This window comes from Periplaneta americana, chromosome 1, assembly GCF_040183065.1.
Source record: "Periplaneta americana isolate PAMFEO1 chromosome 1, P.americana_PAMFEO1_priV1, whole genome shotgun sequence".
Classification (NCBI taxonomy): Eukaryota; Metazoa; Arthropoda; class Insecta; order Blattodea; family Blattidae; genus Periplaneta; species Periplaneta americana.
In genome coordinates, this window is record NC_091117.1 from 83814193 (window position 1) to 83837849 (window position 23657).

Sequence of the window (23657 nt, forward strand, 5' to 3'; positions counted from 1 at the left end):
CTATACTATAAAGTGATTTGTTTGTATTTTACGCTAATACCATCAAACTCCGGTCGTGGAAGGGGGTGGCAAACAGTGTTTCCGGTTCTCAACCGTTAATCAAAAGGTATAGCCAGGTTAATATTAGAAATGTTAGTAAAAAAATGATGTCCTGGTATGATTCCTCAGTATCCAAGGAAAAGTGTAGTTGCATCCTTTCTATTACTCACAGGGCATGACTGCTTGTCAAAGCATTTGAACAAAATTGTAATTATTCCTTAACACTTAGTCCACTGTGCAGTCTTCAAGAAGAAATGGATCAGAATCATCTCCAGCGATGTCCAGCACTTCCCTCTAAATCATGGGTGTCCAAACGCCTATAGAACCAGGAGATATTGCACGTCAAGCATGATCTGCTAAGGTCAATAACCTTCCATATAAAATAGGAAAAACGACCTTAAAGAATATGCGTTGCAGGTTGCTTACGCCAGGGGTCACCGCATACGAGTTACATAGACATTTTTAGCGCGGGCTTCCGGTGGATGATCAGCGAAACTAACGTTTTTCATATTCATAAACCAATGTTAGCGATATGAATAATTCGTCCCTCCTCTGGCAAAGTCGTGGCTAGTTTAGCATGCTCGTAGCGGGGCTAGCGAAATGTCTATGAATAGCACCCTTATGCTCTAAATCCACTGTGTGTGAGAAATATTGGACAACAAGAGATTTAAGAACTCAGCATTACTCAATAACAAGTGTTCTGTTTTCAACAGCAGAAAATATGCGACGTCGCATCGGAAGTCTCACGTTAACAGACTGCCCACTGGAAACGAGAATAACGGTGGATTATAAGGGAAAGAAGCATGGCTTCTTCTGGGAGGAAAATAAAGTAGTGGTCCGTGTCATATATCTATGGCGTATAAGAGAACTTTTGTCTGATAGAGGGTTCGTGTGAAAATTTGTCGGTTACTTCTCGTCCACGTTGAATTTCGATTCACAATAACTTCTAGAATTGATAAAAGTCGTTAAATTAAATACTGCTAACAAATATACGAGAGCAGTCAGTCTAGCGGACGTTAATGTCTCCCTAAAAATTATATTAAAATCTAAGTGCACATAGCTTTTAAGTACACTGGGACACTTGCTTACGTGTAGCCTACACAATGTTTAAATAGCTTATGATAAAGGTTTTTATAGGTTAATGAGGTGGAAAAATGATTGAGGACTTTATAGTTTCATTCCGGTGTCTATACTAAATTCCATATACGAAAAATACCGAGGTAAGCAGACATTTGTTGCAAAATGTATTACGTCCCTTTGTTACGTAACGTGATTTATCACCTTACTACAGCGCGCGAACTTTCCACGTAGGTTCGGTACAGTCTGATAATACAGAAATTACGAAATTAGTTCTAGTTACTATAAAGACAGGCATTGAATTTTATAAAGTAATACCACAGTCTAGTATATACTGTCACGAAGCATGAGTTGTGAGGGTGCTAGGAACAAAAGATTGTGTCGGTACTATTTCGCATTGTCTGTAATGAGGCGATATTAGTGACCCCAGTGGTCAGCAGCTATCTATGGATGCATATTTACTACATATTGAGCTTCGTGACTGTATATACTGGACTGTGGTAATACATTTTTATAACTGCTTGTTAAGGATTAGTTCGATTTTTCCACATAAGATGTGGAGAAAAATAAACGTTCGATAATTTATGAAAATAAAATTGTATTATGCATTCGTCTTAATGCTGCTGCCTATGCTGGGCACATCACACTACATCTAGAGATGGCCGATATTTCACAAACCGATATTTTGTCACAGGTATTTTTTTGTCACAGATAAACCTGTGACTGATGACGCGAAATATCTGTGACAAAATATCGCTATCGAAATCTGCTCCGTATTCAGTACTCTGTGACTGTTGCAACGTCTGCGACTGATATTTTCTCCTCTACGTCGTGGGTTTGCGCATGCGCATGATACAATAACAGCAATCGGGCAGTGGTATTTGATTATTTTTTCGTGATATTTTGTTCAATATAATTTTTTCAAAGTGATGATGTGTTGCAAAATTATTAGCGGCATTATAATAATATAATCATGAATCTGACATTTTGTTTTCATATTAAGTCTGAATATATGTTTGATAACTATTTTATATATTCCCCCGAGATCTTCACATTTTCATATTACTGTGAATATATATTAATGTATAAGTATTTTCCACTCAATTTTTACGCAGTAACAATATTTTTTTTAGTTATACTATTAATTACAAACAGAATAGTTACAGGAGCCTACATTATTTTATTAACTTTACATGTACTTCTCTCATTTATGTATGATCCAGTTTTAATGTATAGCTCTAACACGAACAGTGCAGGGTAGTATTAATTGAAATAATTAAACTTAAAATAAAATTATTTGTAATAAGTTCATTACCGGTATGTTGTTTATGGTTATTAACGCTTAGGAAATCGCACAGTGCTTTCTAACATTGGTACTCGTGTGGGGTGTTATTTCACCCAATTAATAGGCCTAATCAATGTTCTAAACTTGATATTTAGTGATACTTATCTAGATATTGTTAAAATCATCAACTTGCAAGTAATTTTCAACTTTTAAATATAATAATATGGGGTAGTGAGCAAAATTGTCAATTTTATAAATTCCAAAAAGATCTGACATCTAGCAGACACTGCTCCAACAAATCGTTCTCATTGCCCTTGCACACTTTTAAAATAGACCTACACTTACACATAAATGGGATAATTAATTACATTTGAAAATAAGGGGTATCAAACGTAATCATGTTAGTTCACTCCGTGTCACTGAACGTTATGCTCTTCCGAACTTTCGAAGCATTTCTCACAGGCCGACAACAGCACCTATAGAATTAAAACCGAACGAGATAAAACTTATTTGGCTAAACTAACCTTGAGGTAGTTTCCTTCGTATTCCCCTTATACACCTTGCATATACGAATCTGTGACAGGTTAGGTTTGGTTAGTTTAGGCTTTGTTATGCCTTGGATATACGATCAACTGCATCTCCACAAACAATCAAATTCAACGATTTTCACTTCCTAAATCACCGAAACTACCTCAGCGCTAGTTTAACCTGAGGAACTGTCTCTCCACAAAAAAATTCTTTATAAATGCAATGATTTTCACATCCGAAATTGCCGAAACTACTTCAGCGCTAGTTTCACCATCTTATTATAAATGATATAGTGATTACACGATTTAAATAATAATAATAATAATAATAATAATAATAATACCATTGGTTACCAATACTTTATCTTGTGTAAAATCCTGTCTGAACAATTGTCTTGTTCTGTAATTATTTTCTATTCTTTTTCCGAATACTTATGTTTCGTTAATTTTTATTGACTCAATATTATAATGTTAATGCACGACTTAAAATAATTTATCGATTATATTATATACAATAAAAAGGATCAATTTTTAAAACGATTAGGATAATCACATAACCTCAATTTCTCCGTACCCAACTACATTAAAAATTATCAACTGATTCCATATCTACAATCAACTACGATATATACCTCTTGGTATATAAGGTTAACTTTTTACATGTTACTGTTCAGCTAGATTAGTATTTATTTGTTAATGGTACATGTACATAATTTATTTGTTGGATTTTCCCATATAAACCACTGAAGTGTGGCGTGTATAGAGAAATCGTATTCACATTGCACCAATGCACTGCTCTTCAATATTTCCTGTTAATTTTTATCGGTGTGACAAAATATCGGTATAATTCATGCATATTGTGCTTACTTAGCGATATAAAATATCGGTGTGACAAAATCACAGATAAAAGTCACAGATATTTAATTGTCACAGTCACAGTTGTCACAGATACTTGAAAATATCGTTTAAGCTCAACTCTAACTACATCACAGACTCCGATCTCTACAGTGGCAAGTGTTTCTGTTCATATGTTCAGCAAAATAATGTATATATTCTTAGGCACGTACAGGAGATATATCTTTGTTAGGTTACGAGCGTGAGAAAAGTCTCGGCATTACATGCGATATGGTACAGGATATGTTTGGTTATGACGCAGGTCCTAGTTGCATGAAATGCAACAATAAGGTTTAAAGAAAGCTCGCCAACTTTACACAGTTAATATTAATTTTGTGAAAATGGATTTGTGATAACTCACATCTGCATTCTGAAGGCATCATGAATCTCTGTCCTTGACTTTACTTCTACAGGATTGTTTTCGATCTCTGATAACGAATTTCACTGACGTCATGTGCGTCAGGAGTCATACGGCACCTGAATGTGGCGCGAGGTGACAGACCGGTAGTGAGTGATCTCATAATCAGAGTGCACGGCGACTCACAGCAGAAATTTCCAAGAAAATCGGGCCTTTTTGGGAGGTGTACATAACAACCCTTTCCAATGCCAAGTACAGTTAAGTGAAAATAAAAGAAGCCTGCAATAAACGAGGTTTCGTTCTTTCCAGAAAGGCATCTTCTGTGTACTTAATAAGATTGGTAAAGCTCGAATGGAATTAATTTGTATCATCTCGTGGGGTGCGGCGACTTGTGATGGGGGATGGATTTGCTTACTTTTTCCACTCTGGAATTAATCCCATCCGAGCTTTGCCAGTCTTATTAGGTATACACAAAGTGCCTTTCTTGGGAATAACGAAACCGTGTGTTTTGCAGGTTCCTATGATTTTCACGTAACTGTACTTGGCATCGGAAAGGGTTGCTACGTACCCCTCTCAAAAAGGCTCGATTTTCTTGGGCATTGCTGCTTGATACACCGTGCACTCTGATCATGAAATCACTCACTACTGGTCTGTCACCTCTCGCCGCAATTCAGCTGTCGGTATGATTCCTGACACACATGACGTCATTCAAATTCGTTATTAGAGATCGGAAACAAATCTGTAAATTATCAGTAACGATCAACATCTCGGAAAGGAATTGCGAACTAATTTCTAGCGTGTACATCAACACTATCCAATAGGAGAAAACGCATGGTTTGGTATGATGGTATGGGAGATGGTAAAACTCCACCCCTTTGTTTACCGTTGTATTTTTCTTACCTGGAATTCAGTAAAGGCTTGCAATAAATTACTCGCCATTTTAGTTATTTCAATAACGCAGACCTTAATACTGATATCATATTGCTGCAGATGGTATGCCTTAATTAAAACTACCACAGTTATCTATCTGCGCAAGACTGCGTAATCTTCATTTCACAATGGGAGTTCTGTGAAGAAAATGGAACGAGCTGTCGCAGGAATACAGGTAAAACGTTGCATTCTTCTCTAAGGAGATACCATACTGAAGTAACAAACAGGACATATGAGCCTCACAAGCAAAGAAAAGTGCACAAATAACGACAAAATATACACTAGATAAATGTCAAATAATCATAGAAGAGGAAATGGACGAAAAACAAAAAGGAGACAAATAATGAAAAATTGAATGAAAGGAAAGAGCTGTAAGAACAATGAACAAGGAAAAAAAGGATAATAAAATGACCAGGCCAAGATTCGAACCCGTGCCATCTAGATGAAAGATCAACTTGCTATGGGTCATTCACGTAAGATTCGGTATTAACAAATATATACAGCATCAACTGTAAGTAATGTCATAATTTTAGGAGGTTATTCTTTGAGATATTAAAAAGAAAAAGTTTAATACAATTTTGTTCGTTTTTGCTTTCTTTTCAAGATAACAATAATTGTTTTACATGGTGAACGGGAGAAGAGTTCGGGGCAGAAGAAGATATCAAATGACAGACTAAGATAAGTGGATCATATGCGGAGACTAAGAGGAAGGCAGAAAATAGGGAAGATTGGAGAATGCTGGGTTTACAGTGAAAGATCTGCCTTTGGGCAGAACATGTATGTATGTATGTATGTATGTATGTATGTATGCGTGTATGTATGTATGCATGTATGTATGTACGTGTCTATGTATGCATATATGCATGCTTAAAACATTTCATAGCGTGTTTTGGGAAAGTCTTTGATTTTATTCCCAATATGCTCAGTCAATTTAAGAGAACAAAGTATTATGGTAATGAATCATTGAAAGAATATCAGTTTTGTCTTTTGAGGGGAGACTTCACTGAAAATTATGAACTTTTTCCAAAAAAAATATATATTAGCTACTTCAATAGAATGTATATTTTCATACCCCAAACGGTTTTAGTTCAATTCTGATTGCAAATAACTCATATTTATTTTTTTTTTAATTAAGGCTGTAATGGGGCGTAGCATTTAAAGAGCTGTCAAAATTATTTTTTCACTACATAATTATTTTTTTACAAATTTCTGATTACAAATGTACTAACTTTTTGTTCTAAAGTTGGCTCCCTGAAGTTGTTATATGAATGTAACGGATGAGAATTTAAATTTACATAAATATTCATTTTACTTTCAAATTCATTTTTCCCTAAGTTTGTTTTACTTGATTCAACACCAACTTTTTATGTAATGTAATAATTAATCTGGATGAAATATTTACTGCAAGTATTTATCAGGTAGCTGCATGTTTCTATGAATTTCTTTTCTGAGAAATGCCTTTAGTTTATTTTATTACTACTTTTTTAATGAATTATACAAAAAATAACATTTTTAGAATTTCAAAAATATTTTTTCGTACTGTATAAATAAGATATTTCATACAACGAATGCATAGAAATGTTTCTCTATGAGTTGTAACAAAAAAGGAGCTTAAAATTTGAAATCTTCTTCTAAAAACTTGGGTTTGAAAATATTTATAAGAAGAATAGAAAAAAAAAAGCCAAGAACATTTGGAAGTTGGAAATTTGGATTTTCTTAGTCCCTAACATAGTAAAGATGCTCTCAAAATTTGGTTGAAAAAATATTAGGAACAAAGAGTTGTAATTTTTTAATGGAGTGTCCCCTTATTTGTGCAAAAATTTAATCCCAACATATGTAACTTTTGGTTTTCCAAAGGAATTTTAGAATGTTACATTTGTTCGGATCAAATTTCAGCACACTTAAAAGACATAATTAAAATTCTTTCAATCATTTATTGTCATAATACTCTGCCCTTTTAAATTGACTGAGGATATTGAGAATAAAATTAATGAATTTTCCAAAACACGCTATGAAATGTTTGATATAAAACAATTTTTATCATAAAAAGGAAGCAAAAACTAGCAAAATTGTATTAAACATTTTTGTGTGAAATATCTCAAAGAATGACACACTGAAATTAATGACATTACTTGCGGTTCACTTCTAATTTCCGAGAAAGTGTTCGAATAACTTAATTCCAACCTGTTGTTTTGTTGCAGCTTATGGACTTAATCTGTTTTTTGTTTGTTTTTTTTTTTTTTTGGCATTTGTACGCTACTGTTCGCAATATTCTATACTACAGCCAAATAAAAAATTGATGACACACATGAAACATAATATCTCGGCTCTTTGTATATTTTTACAATTGCCAATTTATTAGATAAACATGATATTATTTTCCACCTTATTTCTTATGTGCTGCCTTAACAAACGTTCTTTCAGTTGTCAAAAATACAGATCACTCTTATTCGCAATTTCACATCATCTGAGACGTCGTGTATTATTTCAAGAAAGAATAAGGGTACGTCACATCTTTGCTATAAATTGTGAAAAAACATGTTAGGCCTATACCAAAGAAAAATGAAAAGTAAAGAACTCTTTCTTCTCCTGTCTTGAATACTTCGGTCAGTCTCTACATCAGAGACGGTTCGTTCTTATTTTGATTTTGGATAGAGCACAGACGGAGCTTAATCATGATCTCATGAGGTACCGTTAATTTAAGTTTAATCTTTTGTATTCTCAAATTTCCACTTCGATTTACATTAAACACTCGAAGAAACTTTACGCAGAGACTACGATCAATTTATCTCCAAGCATTACTGTATGCAGATGACATTGCATTAATAGCAGACAAACAACAAAGACTACAAAACATGATAATTGATTGGAATGAAGAACTATTAAGAAAATGGATGCTGATTAATATTAATAAGAGTAAGACCATGTGGATATCTAAAGAAAATAAACATAATGAAAAATTAAATATTATATGCAACGATCAGTTACTGGAAAGAGTAGAAAGTTACAAGTATTTAGGTAGGGGAGAGTTGGTCAAAACGGGATACTTAACACGGAATCTTGTATATTTCCTGTTGAAGTGATAGGAAACAATTCAATTTTTACTTATGAATCCACTATTCTATGTACTTTCATAATACATTTTGATTTTCACTTCTAATGATATAGCTAAAGTGGGAAAACAATTTTCTTGGAAAGTGCGCAAGTATCCCATTTTGGCCGACTAGTTGGGTAAAACAGGATACTTATTTAAAATAAAGCAAATATTGTTAAAGAACTGAAAAAAATGTGTGTTTTTATTATAATGCATAATAAACACACCAAAAAATGTTTTGCATCACCTGTCAACTAGACCTTCAATAAAAGATAAAAAAGAAGGAAAGCTAAGGAATGAAAATGTATTTATTTTTAACAGTTGTTGACAAAATTATAGCAATGGTGTGGATGGCCAAATGGAAATTGAGTATTGGCTGGAGTACCAAATCTCTATCCTAGCAACTTCAATAGAGAGTAGTTCTTCCTCTTGCATTGATAATGCTTGGACTCTTCGTGGCATACTGTCTACCACCACATTTATCAATTGTCGATCCATTCTCTCTCAATCTTCAACAGCAACTCTGCATAGGTCTTCGAGATTGCGTGAGGAGTCAGGGCGCGCAAGAATGGCTCTCTTTAATTGAGCCCAGACGTGCTCAATTGGATTCATGTCTGGAGAACATGCGGGCCATTCAAACCTGGAAATTCCTTGACGATTATGAAAGTCATTGATAACAGCCGCACGATGAATTCTGGAATTATCGTCCACAAACATGAATCCTTTTGCGAAGTGCTGATTAAACGGTGCTACTATGGCTTGAAGAATGTTGTCCCTATACTGTGGAGCCCTCAGCATTCCTTGGATCGACACCAATTTTGTCCGCGACCCCACATAATGCCACCCCAAAACATCACTGACCCACTACCTTACTGCATTTGATTGTAGGGGTGTCTGAGTCGTGCAGCATTACCTGATTCTCTCCACACACGTTGTCGATGATTATCTGGCACAAGGCATATTCGGCATTCTTCCGTGAATAGAACTTTGTGCCAGTTTTGTACAGTCCATTGGTGATTATTTCTTGCTCAGGTATAACGTGCCTAGGTGTAAGAGTTGGGCCTCGCCATGGACGTCTGGAGTGCAGTCTGCTATCATGTAATCGGTTTCATACAGTTTGATTGGATACGCGTCTCCCTGTCGCAGTTTGAAAGTCATTGTTAATCATGCCAGCAATATTGTCAGCATTTCTCATGGCAATAATTCGCAGATATCGATCATCACATTCTGTTGTTGCATGTGGACGACCACTACGAGGCATGTCGTCGACAATACCTGGGTTTCGGAAGCGATTCCAGGTTCGTACCACATCACTCTGGTTCAATCCTAAGCGGCTCGCTACTTACCTTGAAGACAGTCCTTCCTGACATGGAGAAACAATCCTCACATAATTGAAGTTCGTAATTGACCGCCTTGTTATTGTTCAACCTCTTTAGAATGAAGTAAAACTGTTTTACCCTGAGTTATTCGCTGAGAGATGAGATTTCTTGCACTTCTGTTTACATTTGTTTACATTTTCAGTCGGTTTCTAGGGTAGACTTCTACTGTTTCTCAACATTGTTTCGTTTTTCAGACAGTTAAAAGGATAGCTTTCAAATGTTTTTTATGGATATTTCTTGAAGTGGAGCGTAAATACCACTTCTACAGGTGATGCAAAACTTTTTTTGATGTATTAGTAGTACTAAAATATGTATGTGTGCTTAAATGAAGAATATCAAATTATTATACGTAAGGTCTATCCTGTTTGTTGACATTGCAGAATTTTTCATTTACATAAGTTACAGTAGAATTATTTGCAGTCTTCCAATTCTCTACTACTGCACGCCTGATGAGCCCATTCTTGTCATTGAGTACACTTATTTCATCATCCTTCTTCAGATTTTGAATTAGAGAATTCGTCGTTGTCTTCATCCTCTTCTTCCTAACTACTGTCATTTTTGGTTGTCATAGCGAGAACATATTCAATTCAGAATTTAAAGTGAAATTCCACATATGCAATGCAAGTTGGATAAAACGGGATACTATCCCATTTTGCCAAAGCATAGGGTATCCTGTTTTGTCCGACTAGGAGTTGTAAAGAAAAACATGGCGTCACAACAAAATGGTAAAAGCTACAGCGGTTTTCTTTACAAAGAATTAAAGACTGATAATGTTTTATTTATATAAGAGACTTACCTCTTCAACTCTGGAAATTTAATCCCAGAATGTGCCAATTAAAATCAGTCGAAACAATTTAGTTAAGCAGCTGATTTTAAACTTTTCTCTACACAACAAAAATTAACGTGTTCGTTCTGCATGTGAGCACTGCATAATGTCCCCTTCTAGTCTAAGAACAAAGTCCTCGCATCATTCGGTAAGTTGCAGCACTTTCCAACGAAATAAGTCGGGTATCCCGTTTTATCATACCATCCTGTTTTATCCAACTCTCCCCTACTATTATCAGCAGTGATGGAAGAACAGAACAAGAGACACTAAATAGAATTAAAAATGCAACATCCTACTACCAAATAATCAACACAATAGTTGGAAGAAAAGAGAACAATACCAAGACTAAAATGCAAATATATAACTTAATAATAAAACCAATACTACAATATGGAACAGAAAGTGTACCGCTAACTGATAAATACAAAAGCAAGATAACTGCTATGGAAATGACGTATCTCATGAGAACGATAGGAAAAACTACAAGGGATCGAATAAGAAACGAAAAAGTAAGAGAAGAGGTAAAACTAAAGAAATCCATAACAGAGAATATAGAAAAAAAAGCAACGAAAGTGGTTCGGACATGTGTATGGAAAGACAGAGGAAAAGAAAATTAAACAGGTAATGTAAATGCGAGTGGAAGGAAGGATAGAAAAAGGTATACCAAGATTTAAGTGGGAAAATACTACAGAGAAAACAGTATAACAACGTGGAAAGGCAATGGTTGAAGTAAAGAAAAAGTGTAAAGATATAGAAATTTGGAAGAGGTGGACGCCTAAAAGCATTAGTGATTGGAAGAACAAACCTGCTTCCTCCGGATGTTTATAAATTTCACTTAAATTCTGCACTGTTTTTCAAAAGTCAACATTTGAACCGTTCAGAGCACAAGTGGTGTATGTCAAAAATGGATGATGAGGGTTCAAGTAAACATTCTGCAAAATACAGCGCAAAGTAGCAATTAATATTCAATTTATTTAAAATATTAGTAGTCAATGGATAGCAAGAAGGACATATTAATTGCTACTTTGCGTTGTATTTGACAGAATTTTTACTTTAAACCTCATTACCCAATTTTGACTTACACCACTTTTACTCTGAACGGCTCATTTATGGATAAGTTTCACATAAGCCTACTATATAAAAAATTAATCATTTCTATCAATCTTTAGTATAAACAACGTGCGCCGTCAACTGCGTAATTGTTGTGCATCATTTAGCATTTCGTTTTTAGAGTTTTTTTGTATCACCCGTGAATTTGATTAATATTTTATGACATACGCTATACGAGTAGAGCGCTGTGAAGTAGCTTAATGGACAGATTATAGTCAGGAACTGGATAAACTATGCATAGCGAGGCCGCATTAACGACGCAATCCCTTGGCACTCCATGTGAAGATAATACGATCTAGTACACCACATAGAATGATCACTAATTTTATTGAGGCTTTAAACGCAAATCGAGCTGTAAATGTTTTATGTAGGTTGGCTGAAAAGTTGTTTCATATAAATGTTCCACCTATTTGCCTTTGAGTTACCAGGCAACGGCCGATTTGTTGATATCTGTTGATAGCATGTTTTGAAGAATACTTTAAACGAATACTTTAAACGTAAGCGTTCACTACATCCTATCGCACTTATCGGACGAATCGCACGGATCGGAAAAATACAATCTTTTCTGTTTATGTAACCACGTTCACTACATCGCATCGTACGCATCGGCTCTCGGTAAATCCGTCCACGTTTCTCGAATGAGAAACTTTTTCGATGCGTGCAATAATGATCTTCTTTAATAAATCAATTTTAATTGGTCAACTGTTACCATTATGTTGTGCCATGTTCAGTGTAGTGTCAAAATGGCAGACGAAAAACTTATTTCGCTTGTAGAAAACTGCGAAGAATTATATAATTTGAGGCATTCCCATTAGAGTAATCAAGTCGTTTCTTACATATACATTATGTAACTAATCTCTTTCGTTTCTTCCTCTTCAATTAAGAAGCATGAAACAATTATAAATTTGTATTCGCTAACACTCATGATTAATAGATCTAACCTCAAACTCCTCTGTTTTCAGCAATGACAATATCGTACGTCATATGTAATAAAAAGTGATAAGGAATCCGATGAGACGATGAGGTGAGCCGTTACAGTGAACGCACTCCACTTAAAATATGCGTTGCGTGCGATTCGTCCGAGGAGTGCGATACGATGTAGTGAACGCTTTCCTTTAGACGAGCGCAAACATAATTTCTATAAACAGTGGGCAAAAAACGGTACAAAATTTGTAAGTCTGTATTTTGTCAAAGTATACTATGTATTATTTCTTTAAAATACATATGTCATTGAAAGAAGCAGACTTTCTACTCCAATAAGGCATAAAGGTTATTTTAATTTAAAATCCGAAAAAAAACCTGAAGTCCGAAATGAAACATTGAAAAAAAATTAAGTTTCCAGACATATTCTACGTTATTGGTATTGAAATAAAGAAGACCATGATTTTGTCATTTTTGTTGCTATATATAAATATTTAAAGAAAATAATCTGCCCTCAATGAGTGTGACCATAAAAATCCATATTAAAAGTACTGCAGAATAATATAGAAAGACAGGAATTGTTTAGTAAAAAATTAAGAGAAATGCAAACCCAACAGAATCATCAATGGCCAAAATATAAATGGTAATGTAATATTTGGATTCAATTCTTAAGAATATTCAACAAAATTTTTTGAATTTCAAAAAATCGGAGTCCGAGTGCTTTTAAAATATCACATGTGAATTTAGGAAGTGTGCCACGTGTACCAAACAAAAGACCAGAAACACTCCACTGACTAGTGGGAATGTTATATTTCTCACTTAGATAAGGGATGCATGACTCATAAATGGATTTCTTCTCCTCATCAACGTGTTGTGCCTGAAGGGCATCCCTCTCGAACCGGATTGTAGGTTCAAGAACTAATCCCTTAGATTGAGTCCTGTGGATGGCTACAATATCTGCTCTGTTTTCATTGTTATGGATCAAAATGTTTATCAAAATGGGACGTCTGACTTGCAATGATAAAATTTTTATTAAATATTTATGTGAATATGATGACTTATATGCAAGCTCCACTCTGAAAAAAATATCCTTTGGAGCAGTGATCTGTAAGTAGCGTTCGATGCTCAATAACACAGATCCAGACTACTGGGAGCATCGAAAGAAATGTAGGAAGTGGAAGAACCCGAACAGTACGTGTCCAAGAGAATATTGCAGCAGTCCATGATGCAGTATACAGTGAAGATGATCCCAAGAACGAGTCTGACTGCAAGGAAAACGTCCAGACAAGTAGCAATTAATCATAGGTCAGTCAGGCGTATCTGTGAACTGGACTTGGAACTGAACATTTTAAAGAAATGTAACATAACGAAACTGACAGGCGTCACACGAAAGAAAAGAAAAGAAAAGAAAAGAAAAGAACGAGTAAGAAGACTCCTAATGAAATTCAGACACCGGGAAGAAATCAGGAAGATCTGGTTCACAGATGAAAAGAAATTCATTATTGAGACCAATAAACAGCCAGAATGGCAGGGTCTATGTTAATGTTTGCAGCAAAAAAAAAAAATTATCAAAAAAGATTACTTCGTGAAAGACACCACTATAATTGCAGTGTATTGGGTTTCGTATAAAGGAAAAAGTGACCTGACATTAACCGAGCTCAAATTCAACAGTCAAATGTACTGTGAAGATGTTCTCTAAAAATGCTTCCACATATTGATGATGCTATGCCAGATTTATCATTTTATACAAGATGAAGCATCGAGCTGCAGATACAATTACCTACCTTCAAAACAACTGTTCAAGCTTTATTCCTTCAGGTTTGTGGCCACAGTGTAGTTCGGATTTAAATCCTATGGACTATTTTGTATGGAGTTAACTAGAGAAGATGGTGCATGAACGGAAGAACATTGGCGAGTTTCTATTTAAAGCAGCGCATACGTGACTGTTGGCTCCAGCTTTCCCAGAGACAGATCGCCATAGACCACGGCTACGGAAAGTTGTGGAGTACGACGGTGGTCATATTGAGCCATATATTTAATTTATTTTACCATCAATATTGAATTTTTTATGTAACTTTTTGTCATCATTTATATTACATAATAATCGAAGAGAGGCATGAGAACTTTGCTCTCTATTTGATTTTTAGGTGTTTCTTAAATTCTGTCAATAAAAGATACCAATACTTAGATAACTAAAAAAAACTATCAAAATTCATATTAAAATGGCATGTGAATGCGGGAGCTTTTTCTTCTTTAATAGTTGCAAGAAAACCTACATTACACGATCGTATAAATTTTCATACTCGACAAGAGACGACACGTAATCAAAAATAATAATTTAGGGATGAAATAGAGTTGAAAATAAATCTGTGGTGTTTGGTCAGAGCATGATTACCCAAAAATTCCACTTTCCTGTTATCTACAGCTACTTAGAAATCATAGAAAAGCATGAGCATATGTATGTAATTAAACAGTGTCCTAATGTATATTATGTAACTACAATTCTGATTTTTAATGGAAAAGTGAAAGTATCTCAAAACAGTTTTCTTTGGAGTTATCATGTTCTAACCAAACACCACAGAAATACATTTTAGTGCTTAAATGACAGTGCTAAAAACTTACTAACTAAAATTGAATAAATAATAATCTCTAGTGTGCTACATATATTCTTCTTCCATTTTCACAACAGATATTGCATCACAACAAACAAAGAAACCTTCACCTGTGCCATGAGATTCTTTTCTAAACTTTGCACACTGAAAGGTCCTGTGAATAAAAGGCATATAACAAAAAATTAGCCCATTAGCAACACTGCCAGGTCCTTCTTTAGAAGGTAATATTATCAGATGAAATACGTTGAACAGCCACATCGCCAGCACATAATGTTAACGTTGCACTGCAATGATGGGAAGGAAGTTAGGGATGGAGCAGTATTTTATATTTACAAAAAGTTGTCACACTCGTCATTTTCAATTTATAAAACAATATTATTAAAATAAAGCGAAATAATATTTGATTCAGTTGTCTATAAGGATGACGTGAATATGTTAGGAGAAAATCCACATACTATTAGGGAAAACGCGGGAATTTTACTTGAAGCAATTAAAGAGATAGGTTTGGAAGTAAATCCCGAAAAAAACAAAGTATATGATTATGTCTCGTGACCAGAATATCCTACGAAATGGAAATATAAAAATTGAAAGTTTATCCTTTGAAGAAGTAGAAATTTTTAAATACCTTGAAGCAACAGCAACAAATATAAAAGACATTTGGGAGGAAATTAAACGCAGAATAAATATAGGAAATGCCTGTTATTGTTCGGTTGAGAAGATTTTGCCACCCAGTTTGCTCTCAAAAGAACTTAATGTTAGAATTTATAAAACAGTTCTATTACCGGTTGTTCTGTATGCTTGTGAATCTTGAACTCTCACTCTGAGAGAAGAACAGAGGTTAAGGATATTTGTGAATAAGGTGCTTAGGCAAATATTTGGGTCTAAGAGGGGTGAAGTTACAGGAGAATGGAGAAAATGTTAAATCCAGATGTTTGAGAGGGGCAGGTCTTGTAGCACGTATGGGCAAATCCAGAAATGCATATGGAGTGTTAATTGAGAGACCGGAGGGAAAAAGACCTTTGGGGAGGCCGAGACGTAGATGGGAGAATGATATAAAATGGATTTGATGGAGGTGGGATATTATTGTAGAAACTGGATTAATCTTGCTCAGGATAGGGACCGATGGTGGGCTTATGTGAGGGCGGCAATGAACCTCCGGGTTCCTTAAAAGCCATAAGTAGGTAATAACTTACTGTATCTAGAAGACCCATAATGGACATCCATTACATGGCTGCATTTACAAAGTTTACGAATGACCTTAAATACACAAGATAATTAAGAGTATGAAACAAAAATAATTGAAACAATGCTTTCTTTATTCACTGTATTCACTCTCAATTTTAATTTTATTTTTGTCTATATTCGAATCACCTCCTGATATATTGCAATATAAAATCATTTCAAGTGACATCTGCATATGTTCAAGTTCCGTAACTTACGAATGCACTTTATTATTCACTACAAAAATCACGACGAAATTGAACATCACGGCTCAAGCATGTGTTTACTAGTATAGCTTCAGTATGTCGGGAGTTGACTATATGCAAGGAGCACAACAGAATGCCCAATATCTGGCACTCCAGCAAAATTATCAGAAAATGTTCTTCCCACCAATGCTGATGTAGTGAGGAACTGTCAACTGATATTCATTCAAAGGAACCACACATCAGAGATATTGCAGAAACAGTTTCCGTAGATGTTGAGAAGATGTGGAGGAAAGCATTTATCCTCACATTTCTCACAAACGTGTAGTTGAAACATCATTCAATTACACAATAAATACGGAAACATATTGAAACCATTCAAAGGTAGAGAAAGTGATACAAATTATAAAACTAAAATTAAAAACTGCTGCAAAACTACTAATTCACAGTTATTCGATATTTCCTTTTGCAAATGTACAGACTTCTCAAAATGCAAGTGTCCAAATACAAGAAGATTCCAAGTGATGAGCGAGAGTTCATTGTTGATCAGAGAACCATGAGGAAAATGGTAATTGGTGGTATTGACCTTAAAATGACCCGGTATGTTAAGAAAAAAGGGGAACGAAAGGTGAAGGAACAAAGGAGACTGGAGATGAGTGTCAACAGAATATCCGATAAGTATTGCATCTGAAAACAGTTCAGAATTAGAAGATGGGGAAGGAAATAAAAGCAGATTAAACCAACGACCAGAATAAAGAAAAATCAAATGAAATTGCATCTTCTAAACATGGCAAGTGACTGTGATCGACGTGGCCTTTCAGATCGAGCAGCCGCCTCTATTGTCAGTGCTCTTTTGCAAGACATTGGTGTTGGATTTGATGATGAGACAAGTAATGTTATCGATCATAGTAAAGTACGCAGGGAAAGGAAGAAGTTTAGACGGGAAGCTATGGAAAGATTTGCTGAAAACTCCTGCCCTCTTAATGGGTTGTACTTCGATAGAAGAAAAGCCCTTAAAACAGTTCAAATTAAAAAGGGTTACAAGTTCCATGCATCTACTCAATTGGAAGATCATTACACACTTGTTCAAGAACCAGATTCAAGACACATAAGTCACTATAGTTCCAAGTGGTGAATCAAAGTTATCTTACAAGAGATGTTATCATTTTTCCATAAACAGAATATTTCCTTATAAAACCTCAAAGTAATAGGATGTGATGGAAACAAATGTAAACACTGGAGTCAAAGGTGGAGTCATTCATCTATTGGAAGTGGAACTAAATCGGCCTTTTCAATGTCTACTTCATACTAATAACCTGCCCTTAAGACATTTATTTCATAGAATGGATGGTAACACAGTAAGCAGAAGCACAAAATATTCCTATTGTCTGATATTTCTTCATGTTTCATTAGAATATTGCATGTTGCTCATCACTGGAAACCCACTAATTTTCTATGAAGGTACTTCTCTAGAAATACCCTAAAATGTAGATTATTCAATTTATTAATTTAGATGTTGGCATTGAACTTCATGGTAGGTTACACAAATCCAGGCTAAACGTCGAGTTAAAATCTTCATAATTTTCATATGTTGATGGTCCTGGTTTTTTAGATTACGTTCAACACACTTTCTGTGCCTTTTGGTATTGCAGTGTCTTTCAGCGCACGTTTATTTTACACAATTTATATGTAATGTTGTCTATATTAACAGTGAAAATATAATAATGCATGCAATATTATACGCTTGGGCGTCTTACCCAAGGCATTTTATCTCTCCAATGAACCTTCAATCAGCCACAAATGTGTAGTTATTTAAATAATACGACTAGTAAGGGAAGTGATCGATAAGACTACTCAGTATGACTGCGTCCCGGTTTTGACTTTCTAGAGCAGTCATGTCAATTGATGCCCATAGGAGCAGGCGCGCGCTTTAGAGCTCAGGAGAGCCTGAGCGCTTTACAGCGGAAAGGAAAGAGACATACGTAAGAGGTAGTATATGCCGCTTGGTTGAGCTATATTCAGGGATGGCCAGCACTGATTCAATAGATAAAGGGAAGAGAACTTATTAAAACTGTATCCATGTTAATTTTTAGATTTGTCTGAGAAGCGTAAGTGCATTATAAGAATGTAAGTTTTAATTTTAATGCTCATTTTTCACAAGTTTGATTTTTTTATCCAAAAGAAATTATTTTCTCAACTTTTCGTATAGAAAAGTGAAAATTTCAGACATAGGCCTATTTATTTAGGAGCCTTGCAGAATGTTTTCGTAAATATAATATATCGTAAATACGTATTACTGAAGATAGTGTATTGAAATTTTTGAAAATATTCGCATGGAAATTGTTTGTAAGGAAATGAACTAACAAAGCAACAACTCTTACATCATAAGCAAAAGATACGTGTCCATGTGTTCTAAAAATGTCAACTCTATAGCTTCAGCAATTTTCGACAAAATAATTTAATATTCTGGTGATAGGAAGTTGCTCACCAGCATCACCTTAAAAGCATAATGTGATAAGAGTTTTGTTATGGAATAGTAGTTACACTTAAAACATATACAGTACCTAGGTAACTTGGCTTTGTACTGTAATATTATTTTGATTAATTTATTTATTACTTTCATAAGGCTAAAGGTACCATCAATATCAATTCCAACTTATCATGTCATACTCAATCTCTTTTTTTGGGGGGATATCCCTTTCTTTATGAATGATGTGTTTCATCCATTTAGTACAGTATAGATGTACTACTATGGAATTTATGTGAATATTCCTTCTTAACTCTTTATTGTGTTATTAATGTTTAAAACACAACTGCAATATTAAGAAATTGGTATTTATTTATTTATTTATTTATTTATTTATTTATTTCATCAATCATTGTTCACGTCATGGCGGATTAGACGTATTCCAGTTCTTAATCCGCCATCACTCTCAATACAAATATAACACAAACTAATACACAATGAACCTATAAGCATCCTCTGTTTACAATAATAATAATAATAATAATAATAATAATAATAATAATAATAATAATAATAATAGTAATAATAATAATGGTACACAACTAATAATAAGTATAGCTCTTGTATTTAAAACTCCTACCTAGAAATTGGTATTAGTACTTTTGCTTTACAGACAATATAGATAATATTATCAAACAGAAAGAAGCCATATAAAAATAACGACATAAAATTTCACGTTCCATTTGCAGTTTGTGCACCACTGTTTTGTTAATCCAATAGGCTGCTTATTCATATACACAACCCTTCCTCTTTTCATACTTAGCGCTTGATGCCCGCGCACGACGTCAAGGTCAGAAAAATGTGCTTGCTTTGCCATCACTGTTCTAGAGGAAGAGGCCAGAGGATGCGTAACTATTTTGTATACGAACGTACCTGTATCTGCAATGTGACGTCATATATACGATTCAGGCAACTTCATTCCAATTTATAAGTAGCTGGAATACGGAGCCTAATAATAATTTTTACTGATGTAAATGTAAATGTGTATATATTAGGATTTCCCATAAGAGTCTACATGGGCGTATACAGTAGGTATATACTAGAATAAGTAAGTAATATGTGGTTTATGAATCAACATTCAACATCACGTAAATAATAATAATACTTAGTTTGTACGATATTTATTTAGCAAGTGAATGTGAAAGGGGAATTCATTAACATAAATCTAAATAATGTACAGGCCTAAGGACTTTGAAAATCATGGACTTGACACAATGTAATTAATATCATTAGGAACACTGAAGATAAAATATACTATTCCGAAACGCAGTTATTCATAAAGAGAATAAGTTGTTAAGTGTATAGACGGTCAATAAAAAAAATCGTTTCTTTAACATTTCTCTCAAGAAAATATTTCATAGTAAGTCCAAGAACATTCAATGCATTCAATGATATTGAAGACACATTAAAACATGCAAAGGTCTGTATCAGTATGCGATAATGTGGAATCTTATACTGACAGAAATAAATAATTGTTTTTACTTGCAGGGTATCTGATACGATAAGCTAGCCGCTATAGCATCCACACAGGAAGGGATGGAGGAGGGAGGGAAAGCTAATAGTACAAGTACAGCCATTGGGCTACTCAAGCGATTTTCTATATTTTTACACCTCATTTTGAGGACCTTGTACTGTCCGTTACTCAGGAGAAGACGAGCGGAAAGAATGTGACCTTCTTGATTATCGCTGATGATTATTATAAACATCGCTCAGATAAGCATCCCAGTAGCCAGGTTATTACTCGTACAGGAAACATGAGTAACAATGCGTATGGAAATTAAAGCTAAGTTGAACAGAAAGAGACCTAATGTTTCCGCGTACTGCAGTACAATATTGCACGTGTTGTTGTACGTTATCTGTTCACATCCCTTCCTCCTCAGTCCGCTCTCGTCTTCTCCTGAGTCACCGACAGTAGTTCACATAAGCCAATTTTTTCATTCTTGTATCTTCCCTTGTACGAAAATTGAATACAATCTGGAAAACGACAGGTTTTGAAGGTTTCCTTGTAAGTACAGACATGAACAAGTCAAGCAAAATGATATGGTGCAATAGGGCACTAAAACTAATACGTGTGAGGTAAGCAAATACTAGATTCATTCTGGCTGTGTGGCTGCGGGTGGCAGGCGATGTTTATAACATTGGCTGTCGTATGACTTACTTACTGGTTATCGAACTGTAATGAAAAAAATAACTTGTTTTGTTTTTAATGAACATTGAGATTTCGACTTACGACCAGATTTTTTGTTACAAATACTCCACTATGCGACTTCTTGAAAATCCTCTAGGCAACTAATTCTGGAAACTCATTATGACAAAATGAAAAATGGCTCTTCTGCGTAATTCTGAGAAGAGAAAGAACCTCAATCGTTCGTCAAGATCGTTTTGGCCAAAAGGTGATACTCTGCGTATGCTGGAATTTCAAAAATGTTGTCCATTTCGAATTAACCTCAAACGTTCGTGCAGTTCAACATAAAACCAAATGCCTTACTATAATAATACCGGACAGCTATACTAAACGCCACGTTATGAACCGACTAAACAGGAAGTAGTTGGCAGGGCGAGAGGAAAGTGCAGTGATGTCACGTTGAGTGTGGGGGTTGGAGGGGAAAAGGAGTACGGAGCTTTTCATTGGACCTCACGTGAAAATGTCGTCTGCTAACGAAAATCTGGCAACGGAATCACGAAGACAGTGTAGCCAAACTTCCCAGTTCATTTGTAATACCATGTGCATTACGAGTCGCATTTCATACCAGCGTCATTAGCTCGTGCTTTCTTAAAACAGTAATTTTAATTACTAATATTGTTGATAGTGTTATCGAGAACTATATACAGTAATTATTTTAAACATATCGGTGACAAACGCTGAATACGCTTTGAATCTCGCGCCACTATATGGCAACAGAGCTTATAAGGAGAGCAACAGAACGTTGCCTCCGGTTTAGTCGGTTCATAACCTGGCTTTTAGTATAGCAGTTCTGCGCGCGAACGACGCTGGTGCTGCTACATAGGCGGCCGGTGTGGAGATACTCGCGAAACAAGCTGCAATCAATTGTAATGTATGTTGTTGCTTGGCTAGTTTTATTAATTAGTGCTGTGTTAAAATGTAAGGGTGTATATCTTCTATTTATAATTGCTACAATTACAGCATTACAAATTACTCCAAATCCTACTTTCGATTTCTGAGAGTTCATAAAACGTGAGTCAACAAAATTCTTTATTAGACCTGTGTTCACAGAACAATAAAAATTAGCTTTTTATTTAGGCCAAATAAATGAATAGAAGTTAAAATATACTGGAAATTTTAAAGGTTTTAGCAAATTAAGTTTTATTGTTGTCCACATGCTAACTATTACAATCATCAGATTACTACCATTTTTATCTTTGCAGTTGTCAGCTATGGGCACATAAAGCGTTATTCTAAATTCATTCTAAATGTCATAATTAATTTTGTCACACTAAAGAAAAGAAAAAAATAAGCAATAATTAATTACAGAAAATAATATGAAGCATGCAATATGTCTCATAATATGCAGCTTTGATATAAAAGAATGTTACATTAAATACTCTTCAACATTTCTTAAGTGTCTCGTATATTTTTCCACATCAGTACCTCACGTTTTAAGCAATAGTCCGATTTCCGCTATGTTAATATTTGTATCTGTGGACGTAATTCCACACCGCTCCGCTAGATGTCAAGTGCGCGATATTTCGCACTCACGTCAATGCTGCTAGTATACAGCTGTCCGATAGAGGTGGGAAAAAATAACGTAACGTTTATTCTGGAACAGTTCCAAGCAAGGAACTGTTCCAAAACGTAACAGCACCTTGGAATACTACGTTCCAAAATAACGCTAGTACGAAATAGACCTACTTGTTGTTACAAAATACTCGTTTCACTTTGGAACTACATTATGACAACGCCTGTTCCACAAAACGGAACATGTTTGGCACTACTGAAAGCAGTGGCGCCAACTTTTAGAAAACACTGGGTGGGCTCAAACATTTGAGGTATAAGTTAAATATCATAAATAAAATGATAAAACGATAAATTATTATTGGGTGGACTCGGAACCAACGAGCCCATAAGTTGGCGCCACTGTTTGAAAGCAAAATTGGGAATCCTTTCGTCGCACTGGAAGAAATGTTGGTATGTAAAGTGAACGATGAATAGTAAAGATACGAAGAGCATCATTAAAAAATGTACATATTATCTTGAAACTAATGTTACTGAGTATAGGATTCTATCAAACAATTAATTAGCATAATGTCTGTGTTAGAGTACAGTAACTACATTGTGAATTTTATCAAGGGAGGTGAAAATATATGTTATATTTCATTTACAAATATTTTACAATTTTAGTTTCATTACTAATTCTTGAAATTAAACTTAATTCTGTTGAAACATTACTATTGTCGAAGTTTTTATTTACAAAAATACAACGGTAAATTGTCATATTTCATTACAATGAAGTTATTACTCTTCATGGCGGTATTAATATGAATTTTAGCACGATCGAAATGATTATAGCTTTTATTTACTAATTTTTGGACAAATTGAACACTATTGTAAACTTGAGCTGAGCAGAAGAGAAAGAATAGATTATGTTTTATTTACCATTGGGATCCACTTCGATTTCGTGACCAATAAAATTTA

The 23657-nt window shown here is 34.8% G+C and overlaps 1 protein-coding gene across 2 annotated transcripts in view; it reads left to right on the forward strand.

The window, feature by feature from the left end:
- The window catches only part of LOC138697556 (acidic phospholipase A2 PA4-like), a 176941-nt gene that overhangs the window by 66718 nt on the left and 86566 nt on the right, over positions 1-23657 (forward strand). The window lies entirely within an intron of this gene.